Raw genomic sequence first — 14290 nt, forward strand, 5'->3', positions numbered from 1 at the left:
AAATTGGAATAAAGTATCTCATAAATACTCATGTGTGGGGGAAATAGGCCATACACCCATAAGGGGGGATGATTGCACCCAATCTTAGAGTCATGCTTTGTGAGCTAAGTATTTTTACTTGTTTTTCTCTCAATTATTGAATATGTTGAGCATGTGGTGTTTGATGAATTATTTGAATTAAATCAATTCTTGCAAGTTTTCTTTAAATTCTATCTCAATTATTGAATATGTTGAGCATGTGGTGTTTGATGAATTATTTGAATTAAATCAATTCTTGCAAGTTTTCTTTAAATTCTATCTCCCTAGAAAATTAGATCCGTTATGCTCTTTCTCCTCGTCCTCCATGTATTTTATTGCTCCATGTCATTATCTACTCCTTTTCTCCACACACTCCTCTTTTGGTATTGTTAATGCTCCTTCTTTGGTATTGTTAATGAAGGTGTAGGTTGCACTACTCCTCCTAATGCCCATCTTCCTTCTCCTCCTCTTTATCTTCCTCTGTTGTCATTGCCTCTCCTCCTCATGCTTATCCTTCCTCTAGTTGTCCTCCTATGATATTGTCCCTACACCTCCTCTCATTATATTTTTCCATCATCTCACCGTCTTATTCTTTTTGTGTGTTGCCCCATCACTTCTCCTTTGCTCCACACCCTCCTCCTCCTTATCCTCCTTTGTTGTCATTGCTTCTTTTTTCGCCACTATTATTTCTTTATCTTTAAAAAAAAATATCTTTCTTCTTGCTAAATTTTATTACTATTCTTTTCTTTTCTTTTTCTTTTTCTTTCTCTTTCTATCTATATATGTTCTCTTTTTTCTATATTCCCTTCTCTCCATAACTTCTCTCTCTCTCTCTCTCTCTCTCTCTCTCTCTCTCTCTCTCTCTCTCTCTCTCTCCACCCATATTCTCTTCTCCTTCTATATATTCCTTTCCCTTTTTGTTATCCACCCTATGCTTATGGTGGTAACCCTATAACCCACTCCCCTCATTTGCATAATTAACTATGAATTATTGTGCATCATGCCATATCTATGGCCCTTGTTCAATTGCTATCTAATACCCGTGCTTATTTGAAAGCCTGAATGCCTCAAATCTAAACGGTATTTTAAGCATGGTAATTATAGCTTAGTGTGTGTGCATATTAGGCTAACACACAAGTCAAAACTCTAATGCAGCTTAAAGCTTGCAGCCCCAACCTCTCGATGCCATCCTAAACACCTATACCTATAACACATGGCCTCCAGCACCATGATTGCTAGCATGTCCCATGTCTTCTACCTCCTTAATTGCCTTCCCCCATGGTTGTAAATCCTCCTCCGCACATGAAATCTCCATTTTGGTTGTCACCTAGCCCATACTACGCTTTGGTCACCTTTCCTATCCTTGCATTTTATGCCTTGCACCAATGCCTCCTGGCCACCATCATACGCTCCTCCTATGGCCTTCTTCAAGAACATGAGCCACCCCACAATTTATAGCTCATGCCTCCTCTTTGAATGCCACATATCATTGCCCCTACTTAAATGCTTTCGTAAACTCTCTCTCTCTCTCTCTCAAAGTAAAATTTGCATAGATTTTTGGCTTCCTAGGAGCTTCTTGATTATTTCAATCCTGATGTTTGTGGCTTTAAAGGGTGATTTCTAGTGGCTTAACATCGAGGTGGGTAAAGATGGGATTAGTGAAGAGAGTCGTTTAATTACTAGGGATTGGTGGTAGGCTCTTAGAGTTCATTAACGTGGATAGAAGTGGATTAAGCTACACATACTAAGGTGGATAGAAGTAGATTGAGCTACTCATACTCACTAAGGTGGATAGAAGTGGGTTGAGCTACTCATACTCACTAAGGTGGATAGAAGTGGGTTAAGCTACTTATACTCACTAAGATGGATAGAAGTGGATTAAGGTACTCATACTTGCATAATGAATGTAGAGAAAAAATGATTAAGCTAATGACAAGGTAAGAGGTTAGATTCAACACACAAACATTTACATTAGATTGGGTGCCTTTAAATAGCCTGGAGTACATTATCATTAGCACCTTGGTTTTCTAATCTATTATCTAATCTAGTTCTAATATGGCTCCCTTGATTATAGCTTGCAACTCCCATGATTATGGGCTCATTTATTGTTGATTGTTGACTTTTATGCTCCTACTAGCCCACTTGTTCTAGGCGCTATTTTTCAACATCTCTCTCTCTCTCTCTCTCTCTCTCTCTCTCTCTCTCTCTCTCTCTACTAAGTTTTAAAAAAGGTGGGGGGAGGTTGGGGATCTTGCCACAATTGTAAAGAGGGAGCAATAAGGGTCATTTTCTCTTTTGATGCTTGGCCCAAAACTTGCCACACTTAGCCATGACGCTTGCCCTTGCCCTTGTTGATGTTGCTAGCTTTAGCTGTGGAAGACTAGCTTGGGTAGATTCTCCCCATTCATTGCAGTTTCTTCTAGCTAGCTTTGGCCCCATTCATTTTGAATCTGGCCATACAAACACATCTACGTAGCAAATATAGGACCTACCGAGAAACCCTTATGTAAGTGTCTAGATTTGATGATATTTTCATATTTTATATGGGCAACCATTTCATATTTTATATGGGCAACCATTTCATGAGCCTCTTTTCACATTCTATATTCTTGATAATATTTTGGGGAGTTGATAATATATTTATATGTTCACAGCAAACCCATGTCGATGGGTTAGGAAGGGAAAACCTACTAGGTGGGTTGGCTTACTTGGGTGTAACAAATTGTATATGAAGGCCCATCCCTCAATTTATCCAAGAATTTATAACATTTCCTCGAGCCCCATAATAAGTGTATGAGATCCCTTAGGCTAAATTTATCTGTTACACACTATCTATTGCTATGCCATAGTGCTTCCAATCTATAGGGCCAAGGTCCTCCTACAATCTTCACTACAGTATTGTAAGATTCCTCCCTCTGGATTTTGAGGTGTGTAGGTGTAAAAACCTCCCCTTCTGATCTTATAATTATTCCCCTCTCTGAAATAAAAGAAAGATCTTGTTTAACCCTGTTTTGACCTAGAGAGAGAAAATGTCTAGAGGGAGGTAATTCAAAATTGAGATATTTTTGGATATAAAAATCCTCCTAGTGTCTAAAATGGTTTCCTCTGAAACAAATATTCAAAAAAAAATTTCCAATGTGCAACTGGAACAAATTGAAATCAGGCAAAAAGGACCTTAGCCTAAGGGTCTAGATTTTTTGAAAATTTTGAATTAAGGTTCCTATGGACCAATTAGATTAATCCAAATGTAGGGAGGAGATAAATTGAAGAATAAAAGGAAATCCCTCCAAAAATGAGTAAATACTCACATAAGATGAAGAGTTGACTAAGGACAAGGTTATTAGTTAAAAAAGAAGAGATATTTAGAAGAAATAATGCATTTTTGACAAGTCAGTGTGGGGGGATTCTCCTCATGAAGGAGGTGCCTATTTCACATGTGTGGTTGGGTTTTAAACTCACAAATAATGAGATATTTTCATCTCTCCTCTCTCCTACTTCAACTAGATCCAAAAAGTAAGCTAAACTCACCTAAAAATGATCAAAAATTGACCAAACTGATATGGAAAATTCTAGAATCAGTTTGCTTGGTTAGAGGTTCACTTTTTCCTATAAATGAAGCCTCCCCCTTTGTAATTGGTTAATAGTGTTTTATGCACTGTTACTCTACTCCTCCCCAGAGCAAAAAACAGTGAATTTATTGATAATTCATTAGTTTTTTACCATTTTCTCTTCAAAAGAATTGGTGGCCACTCTTGTTGCAAACAAGAGTAGATCTCTCAAACCATCAAGCCAAAGGAAAGCTCACAAAAATTCATGTAAGCTAGAAATCCTACTTTTCTTTATTCCGTTTAATGGTTTTCTAATTTTTGTTTTCTTTAAAATGAAAAATGATGCTATGCCTTGTTGAAAAGGCTTTCCCCCTCTCTTCATTCTTGAATTAAGCCTTTCTTTATCCTAGGTGTGTAATCAAATTGTTAGAATTAAACTTTTCATATTGTTTTCCTTTAAAAAGTGGAATTTGATTAGTTTAGAATGCTTTAAACCATTTGGCATAATTTCTAAGTAACTTGAGAATGAAAAAAAAGAAAAATCGTCAGCCATACAAAGGAGGTTATGGCAAAAAATTTTAAAATTTTGTGAAATAAGTTTTATCTTTTATTATTCAAAAAGAGTAATCCCCACCGCTTGTGTATTCTAAAAGTGTTATTTTTATTCTATGCATAAAAAATTGCATATTAGAAAATTTTTATAATAAAAGTGTTATTTTCATTAGAATTAATTTCTATACATAGAAAGATGCATATTGGGAAATTTTGATTATAAAAGTGTTACTTTCATCAAAATTGATTTTTATGCATAAATAGATGCATAAAAGAAAATTTTTGTTATAAAAGTTTTACTTTCATCAAAATTGATTTTTATGCATAAATAGATGCATAAAAGAATTTTTTTATTATAAAAGTGTTACTTTCATTAAAATTGAATTTATGCATAAATAGATGCATAAAAGATTTTTTTATAAAAGCATTACTTTCATCAAATTTTGATTTTATGCATAGAAAGATGCATAAAGAAATTTATTTTTATTTCAAAAGAGTTATTCTCATCAATTTTGATTTTATGCATAGAAAGATACATAAAGAAATTTATTTTTATTTCAAAAGAGTTATTCTCATCAATTTTGATTTTATGCATAGAAAGATGCATAAAAGATTTATTTTTATTTCGAAAGTGTTATTCTCCTTAAAATTGAATCTATGCATAAATAGATGCATAAATGGATTTTTATAAAAGTGTTATTTTCCACTAAAGTTGTTCTTATGCATAAATAGATGCGTAAAGAATCTTTATATCAAAAATAAGAATTCTCTTACATTCTATAAATAGATGTGATAAGATGTGATATGAATCAGATAGATGAGAATGAATAGAGGATGGACGTGATGAGAATAGAAAGGTAAATAGATGTGATGATATGTGATGCGAATCAAATAGATGGGAATGAATAGATGGATGGATGTGATGAGAATAGAAGTGATGCGAATGAGAGGTAAAATAGATGTGATGAGATGGGATGCGAATCAGATAGATGGGAATGAATGGATGGATGGATGTGATGAGAATAGAAGTGATGAGAATGAGAGGTAAATGGATGTGATGAGATGGGATGTGAATCAGATAGATGGGAATGAATGGATGGATGGATGTGATTCGAATAGAAGTGATGAGAATGAGAGGTAAATAGATGTGATGAGATGGGATGAAAATCAAATAGATGGGAATGGATGTGAGGAGATGTGATGAGAATAGAAGTGATGAGAATGAGAGGTAAATAGATGTGATGATATGTGATACGAATCAGATAGATGGGAATGAATGGATGAATGTATGTGATGAGAATGTGAGGTGAATAGATGTGATGAGATGTAATGTGAATCAGATAGATGGGAAAGAATGGATGGATGGATGTGATAAGAATAGAAGTGATGAGAATGAGAGGTAAATAGATGTGATGATAGATGGGAAAGAATGGATGGATGGATGTGATGAGAATAGAAGTGATGAGAATGAGAGGTAAATAGATGTGATGATATGTGATGCAAATCAGATATATGGGAATGAATGGATGGATGGATGTGATGAGAATAGGAGTGACGAGAATGTGAGGTGAATAGATGTGATGAGATGTAATGCGAATCAGATAGATGGGAAAGAATGATGGATGGATGTGATGAGAATAGAAGTGATGAGAATGAAAGGTAAATAGATGTGAAAGAATGGATGGATGTGATGAGAATGAACGGTAAGTGATATGTGATATGAATCAGATAAATGTGAATGAATAGATGAGATGTGATGTCATGTGAATCACGATGTAAATGAATGATATAGGATGTGAATAAATGTGATAACATGTGAATCGGGATGTGAATGAACGATAAGGGACGTGAATGAATGTGCTAGCATGTGAATCGGGATGTGAATGAATGAGATGTGATAAGATGCGATATAAACTAGATAGATGTTAATGTATGTGAAGTAATGATGGATGGGTAGATGCAAGTAGATGTGTTCTGATGAGGATAAATGAGGAAATAAGTGACTAGATAGAAAAAGATGTGATTAGATGAGAATGGGAATACCTATGAAATGAATGTGGATTGATGTGTGGGTAATGTGGATTGACGTATGGATTGATGAGGATGGATGTGTGGATAAGGTGGATTGATGTATGAAAGATGTGGATGGATGTGTGGATAATGTGGATTGATGTGGATAGATGAGTGGATAATGTGGATTGATGTGGATGGATGTATGGATGATATGGATTGATGTGTGACTAATGTGGATTGACGTGAATGGATGTATGGATGATGTGGATTGATGTGTGGATAATGTGGATTGATGTGGATGGATGTATGGATGATAACGTGTGGATTGATGTGGATGGATGTATGGAAGATGTGGATGGATATGTGGATATTGTGGATTGATGTGGATGGATGTATGGATGATGTGGATTGATGTGTGGATGATGCGATTGGATGTGATTTGATGTGGGAATGATGTGATGTGATAGGGATCGATGAAGGAAAAAAAATTTGTGGGAAGATGAGAAAAGATGGGGACTAATGTGAAAGGATGTGGAGTGATGAGAAAAAATGGAAATATTGTTGAAACTGTATTTGTATGTGAAATCCGTTTTTAAATGACTGTTTTATGTCAAGAATGCTGGGGAAACATTTTGACCATCTCGTGAATGAAGTCGTGGAGATCTATCTGTTAAAGTTGCAACTACTGGACGGAGAGTCAACGGAGGACGTCTCGTGTAGCAAGGTCGCGGCCATGGTCTTGACCAGCCTCGGTTTGATTTAAATGGTGAGCTTCCGGTACAGTGGATGAGAGACCAAGAAAGCGGCCTATGAGTGAAGCACTAGGTGACCTGCGAAGGATCCTAAAGGGTGCTGAGTATACGGTGCTCGGGCTCTGGGTCGCCGAAGATACCCACACATACGTCGGGAAAGATATTGGAACAAGGAGTAAGAGTTGTTTTCTGAATTCGGGCATGGATCTAGTTGGTTGATCTTGCTAGTCCTCAAAACGGATGAGTCCATGGCTCTTTTATATGGATCTGTTGGTTGATCTTGCTGATCTTCAATGGAGATTCCATTTTGATATGTGAATATATTGCTAGTTACATGAGCTAGGAACTATCGAAAAGGCCCCTGAGTGAACATGTGGTGAGCGTTCTGGTTGCCAATGATGCCATAGGTACACGGATGAAGGAATGATTGGAAATAAGGATTCAACCAGAGATTTTGAGGATTGTGATCAGTGACACAATTGTTTCATTAAATGATTGTTTTAAAGATAGCTGATGCTGAGGAAAAGGCAATTTCATATTGGGTGTGTAAGTGGTGTGACATAACACTTTACAAACAAAATTCTAGAACATGACATATTTCATCACTCTCCTTGAGAAAAACAACAATTTCACCGCAAATTTTGGTATAAAGAAGAATAGCATCTCTTTCTTAATGTCTTTGAAGTTAACATTAAAGATTAATAATAAATAAAAATCTTCTTTTAAACAATGACCAAGCTAACTTGGTCATTATTTCTTTGTGGGGCTCCCAAGGGGAGAGATGGAGCGGTGTCTGGAGCAACTTCTCGAGACTCGTTGATGTGCGCGGCTCTTGGGGTGATATTTTGGTGCTTTCATTGAAGGAGCCATTCTGCCCGCCTTCTTGTGGACCGCGATTCCACGAATCCAACGCTTAAGTCGGATCACAATTTTAAGCTCGTTTGCCCAAGCTATGGGGGGCAAAAAACCCCTAAGCGTAAATCACCTCCAAGAGACTAAAATCCCTTACTAAAGCCATCGCTAATGGGGGGGGAGGAGAGCAGCTAAGGACACTCTAGCCTCAAGGGTGAGAGGAGGCAAGAAATATCTTGCAAAGGCCTTACTTGGAGATGGACGAAAATGGCTTGCTGGAATGCTGTCGAGTATAGTACGACGGTTCAGTGGTACTGCACAGGGCGCTGGGTGCAAACGCTGGCAGAATGATAAGTATGGGTACAGTAGTGTGTTGGGGTCTTTGGACCATGAGGTACTGGGGGGTTTATATAGGTGCAGGTATGGGTACGAGTACAGGTGCCGAGAAACGAAGAGCAAAGCTTTGGTGCAAAGGATGGTGTACGGTGAAAGTAGACCAGCCTATGGTCTGCATGTGCTTGGGGAGAGCAGTGGTGTCTGTGCGTGGACAAAAGCTATGGTATGCATGTACCTTTCAGGTCAGAGGCAGCATGGGCATCCACGTGGCGGTCTATGTGGACTGTACACTAGGGCAGTTAGCCTTTGGTCCTTGCGTGGGCGCCCAAGTGTGTACGACATCTTTTTGGGGCAAGGACCCCTAATTTGGGGCGTCGACCTCGGTATGCATGCTGAAGCGCCTAGTAGTGCGAAAAAAAATTTCGATGAAAATGTTCGAGGTATCTCCCTGGTCGTAGGGGTGTTGACTGACTGTTTGTCAATCGGACACTCGGTCGTGCATTTATTAAGGTTTAATTTTGTCATATTTTAACTGAAAATAACTAAAATTTACGTATAGGCTCGATCTAGTGTCCGTTTTGAATGCTATCGTAAGATAATTACATAAGCTAGTCTTAGATCATGAGAAATCAGGGAAACCTATGCAAGTGGAGTTGTTAGTGGAAAGATTCTTTTGATTGTCATGAAATAGCCTATCAAGTTTCTCTAAGATAAAAACACCACTGAATGTAAATTTAAGGTTCTACCACTAGGAATCTATGATGGGCATTTTGGGAATGGATTGTCTTACCAAATATCAGGTTCACATCCATTATCATAAGGGATCCATGTCTTTTCTTGATCTTTAAGGAAACAAGGCTCAATAGGGTTTCCTTCATTGTAGTTGGTAAAGGGCTCCCAGTTTTACTAAAGGGAATCAGGAAGAAATAAGCTATTTATGTTCTCAAGTTGAATCAAGCAGACAAGGAGCTAGAATCTGGTGAACTAGGGTGGTTATGTTGACATGTTCCTATAAGAGTTAACTAAGATGTCTCCTACTCGAGAATTGGACTATGAAGTAGAGTTGATTCTTGGAGCCCAGTCCATAGCCAGGTAGTAGGTCTATAAAAAGGTGGTTTCGAAAGCTATTGAGCCCAAGCAACAACTGAGACAGCTTCTAGAAGAAGGATTTATTCCACCTAGTGTATCTCCATGGGGTATGCTTATGCTCTTGCAGAATAAGAAAGAAGGGACACTCAAGATATACATTAATTATAGAAGTTTGAACCAATTGAGCATCAAGAATAAGTATCCTATCTCTAGGATTGTTTATTAGGCACAAGAGCATAAGCAAGATAGCCAAAAACATGGAAATGAGCCATAGGGGGATCCCTACCATTCCAAGCTTGACAAGGGGTAATTGTATGCAAGGCCGTGGAACATCTATTTAGCACATATAAGTGGTAATACACAAGAGGCAATCTTAGTCTTTAACCATGCAATCCCCACGAGAGATCTATTCTTCCTCTTAGACACACCATTTTGTTGAGGTGTGTAAGGCACTGTGCATTGATGTTTTATGCCTCTTTTAACCATATATGTATGAAACTCCTTTAATATATACTCCCCCCTTGATCTGTATGAAGGGTGCCAACTTTACATGGAGACATATTTTTAGCCATGGAAAGTGTCTAAAGCATGTAAAAACCTTTGCCTTTTCTTTCATAGATGCACCTAGGTGTGGTTGGATATACCTAGGTGTGCTTGGATTAGTTATCAATAAAAGTCACAAAATAGAGATATCCCCCAATTGATGGGTGTCCTCATAGGACCACATACATCACTATGTATACGCTATAATTTTTGGAAGTGATACCCATTGCATCTTGCCTAAAATGTAACCCTTACATGTTTGACAAGGGCCTCAAGCTTTAACAACTTTGACATCATCTCTTGCCTTTTAAGGCATAACAAATTGCAAAAATTCAAGAGACACAAATGCATGCCATACCTCCACATCACTCATAGCATGTGTGGCAGTTAGCTAAACAAGCATTATGTTCCAATCTCTTATCCATGTCCAACTAGTAAAGCCCATGGCTTAGAGTATTGAATATACCATAGTGATGTCTCCATCATTGTTGTCTCATGAACTATGCACATGTCACCAATAAATCTGACCACTAGGCCTGCTCAGGCAATGGCAGAGAGACGGACAACAAGTTCTTTTAATGCTTGGCTTAAACAAGACTTCTGAGAGAGAAATTATCCCGCCATTTGCAACAATAAGAAAAACCCTATCAACTCCTTTCATGAGGTATGAGGAGTTTTTTGAAAATGTGTCTATGCTTCCTTGAGGAGCAGACTCAAGAGAGGAACATAAATCACGCTAAGAAGTAACGTGCTTGCTAGCATCACTATCAAAATACGAGACATGTTGATCTGTCACTCACATGCATACATGATGGGTAGTAGGAGGGTCATAATTGCAGTGCACATTGAATTCCTAATCATCCTATGTATAGTTCACTGACTCCTTCTTTTCAACACTTAGTGTTGATGCATCCACCACCATAGTCATGCTTGACTCTTTCTTCTTCTTCTTCTCCAACCTTTTTTTACATTCATTGATATAATGACCTGGCTTCTAACAATAGGTGCATTTGCCTTTCTTCGTAAGCTTATCACACTACCCTTCTCTACATCCTTTACTAGCATCCTTACTAGAAGATTGATCTAATTCTACCTTTGGCTTATAACTTGAGAAAAGGCTTTACCTTTACCTTTTTGATTGGCAGTGAATGCCTGATCTCCCATATGCATACTAGTTTGGTTTTGCTAATATTGCTTTCTTACAAGAGCATTGCAACTAGCTCATTAAATTTAAGGGCATTGGGGTAACCCTTCATCATAAACTGAAGTGTGGATATAAAACCTTGGTATAAATCTGGTAAAGCTGTGAGAACGGTAGATAATTAAACTGTCCATAAATATATGTAAGTTTCCTTGAGATCGTTGACTCTTGTGAGGAGCTCATCCATTAAATCTCCCTCATTCATATGCTTAGACTTTAAGTGGTTGGTTAAGCACAGTTACAAGCACATCCCAAGGTTGCTTGTAGTTTTACATAAGTGAATATGAGAAATAATGCTCCTTATTACGGAAAGTTCCACCAATGTATGTGCTTATGCATCCCTACCATCCCACTTAACTTATTCCACTATAGGAAGTGAAGAGGTAGATGTCACAGTTGCATCTGAACTAGTGTCACCATCCACAATTTTGCTATATGAAGTGGAGAGGTAGATGCCATAGATACATCTAAACTAGTGTCACCATCAAAAGTACCTATATTATCATGTGCAAGTAAGATAGGGTGTTCTTGAATGTCAATAATGACATTCCAAAGCCCTTTGGCAACCAATACATGATGCATCATATAGGACCACAACGAGTAGTTGGTTTTGTTAAATTATCCTTAGTAGAAAGCATCATAAATACATCAGTGCCTACCATTTTAGCCTGAAAAAAACAAAACTCTCATGCAAAATGCAAATATCTCAACTACCTATAGGTATTGTCAATGCTCACTGAATACAACCAAGATGGCTACCCAACTGACAAAGGTGTTAATGGTAGGAATGTACAATCGATCACAATAATGACGATGCTATTGAAGCTATTAATGATCTTGAAGATGCGATGCCAAAGATGATGAAAACCTTGTTTACACATCAAATGTTGTATAATACAAAAAACCTAAAACCAAACACGAATTGACACTTCCCCAACAAAAACCTTACAACATGTAAAAGAGGTCGAAAACGTGCCAAAGAAGCGTAAAAACTATGTTAACGTAGCTAACATCACACAATAGTTAACATAGTTAACGTAGTTAACATCACACAATAGTTAACATAGTTAACGTAGTTAACATCACATAATAGGGTAAACCTTCTCCACCTAAGAGGATAGCTCAATCTAGATAAGACAATAAAAGAGAAACTTGAGGAGATGACAAGGAGCTGAGGGCCAAGAGAACATGCTCTGATACCAATTGTTAGTGGAGATAAAGGTAGCAACACACACACATAGATGCAGTAAAGTAAGGAGAGAGAGAAGCACAACACTCAAAGTAGATTTATGAGAATAAGTTGAAGTACAAGTGAACTAACATGATAAGATCACACTCATAAGAGTGTACACACGCTTGGGAAAAAAAACTTGATAAGGAAGGAAAAAGTTCCCTGACCCATTATTAGCCTACATCCAAACATGACTACCATATGAATGGCTATAAGTCTTTGGAAGTGTGTAGGTGCATTTATGAGATGATACAACTTGTACAATAAGCATACACTTCCCATTGGTTCAAGACTTTCCTTGGACAAGCTAAGTGTACCTTCCTTGCAGAATCCACACATTGTGTAGCAAATATAGTTTTAAACATTGTCTCAAAGGTCATGCATCTTTCACAATGGGGATCATATGCTTACTTCTAGTAGAATCACCTTCATGTCACTATACTTCCACGCATCTTCCATGCTAGGGATCATATGCTTTACTACGTCTAGTGGAATCCCCCTCATGTCACTATACTTCCATGCAAAAGTATTTTGGAATTCACTTATAAAATCCGAGAGTTCCTACTCTTTTTTTGGTTTGAAATATTTGGCAATGTATATCAATTTTGGTTCTCTTGGTCTTGGTAGATTGAATTCCTTTACTTCTGGTTGATTGAGTTCCTTTACTTCTGCTTGACCATCATATAGGAAACACCAAGTTCCCCTTGAATGCTTCCCCTTCAGCACTACCATGGGATTTTTCCAAGAATACATGTCTATCATCAACGTTATTGTATGTCTTGAACCACTTTCTAGGACCTTCCAGAAATCTTTCTCTTCCCTTGAGCACTCTTCTTCCTCTCCTTGAGATTAGCTCCAAGCTCTCAGCTCAATATTTCTCTTTATTGTATCTTTGACTAGATCACAATAGTTTCGTCGTCTCATTTTTCTTGTTAATCATCCATCAGTGATCTTATAGGAATAGGGACTTTCCTCAATTATCTCTTATGTTGGAAGCTATGATGTTCGTGTTCCTTAAACGGCTTTCACATAGCATAATTGATCAGTGAAGAGTACACTTGATGCTATAATTTTCTTTATTCTATGCTTTCTAATCTTGCTTTCCTAGGGTGGAGACATGCTTTCCTTCTAGATTGAGGTGACTCCTCTGTGAGAGTTAGAGTTTTCAAGTGACTCAAAGAGTTATCACTCCAAGCATACAAAGTGACTCCTTTATGGGTGCCAAATTTTTCAAGTGACCAATGTCAATTCCAATCTAGGGCCCTCCTCATATATGGTACCTCTCTACCTTAGAAGTACATTAGTTGGATGCATCCAAATTCATCACATCCTTAGGTTTGACTTATATTCTAAGGAATGCCTCATATACGGTATGCTCAGTGCCTATCCCCAAGTTGTCACTGCACTGGTCCCTCTCGCTTACGATAACAAGCCCCTCGGTGCGGTCAGCATTGTTGATTGTCAGGCAAAGAGGCTTACACCCTCTTGAATTTGGAAATACATCAATTGTGTAGGCAAAAGATGCATCTAAATTTTTTACATCCTTATGTTTGGGTAATGGCGCATAATCAGTCTCATTGGTTGAGGTTATCCTAGTCATGGTATTTGGCTCTTAGCTCTTTCAAGTTCACCTTTAAATTTTGGTTCTTTTTTCTAAGGTAGAAATGCTATATATCCTAGTCATGGACTTCTTGCATGTAGGATCGCCCTAGGATCATAGGATCCTAGTTGTGAAAATCCATCACTATAAATGCAAGATGGTAGCTCAAAAAAAGGTTTGACCTTTAAATCTCTCAAGACTTCGAGCAGTTTAGCGGTAGTTTTGTCATCTAATTTCACAACTAAATTAGCTTTCCTCCATGGGTGATTTTACCTAGAGTTCCCAATAATTCTTAGTGACAATGCTACTAATACCATCATATCAATATCCAATACTACGGTTGTGTGATGCATGGTTTATGTGTGAAGCATGGTAGTGAATTTAGATAATGATTTCTACTTGTATTAGTAATTTTTTTGTGAGTGATCCCAAAGTAATTTTGATCTAACACTGTGGACTGTCTTTGAGTATAGATCATAAGTTCAGTACAACGAAGACAGGACATTAGACGGAATTATCTAGACGTGCACATGTGTGCAAAATAATTAATTTTGT

The sequence above is a fragment of the Cibotium barometz genome, chromosome 30, assembly GCF_041138505.1.
Source record: "Cibotium barometz isolate CiBa-2024 chromosome 30, ASM4113850v1, whole genome shotgun sequence".
Taxonomy (NCBI): Eukaryota; Viridiplantae; Streptophyta; class Polypodiopsida; order Cyatheales; family Cibotiaceae; genus Cibotium; species Cibotium barometz.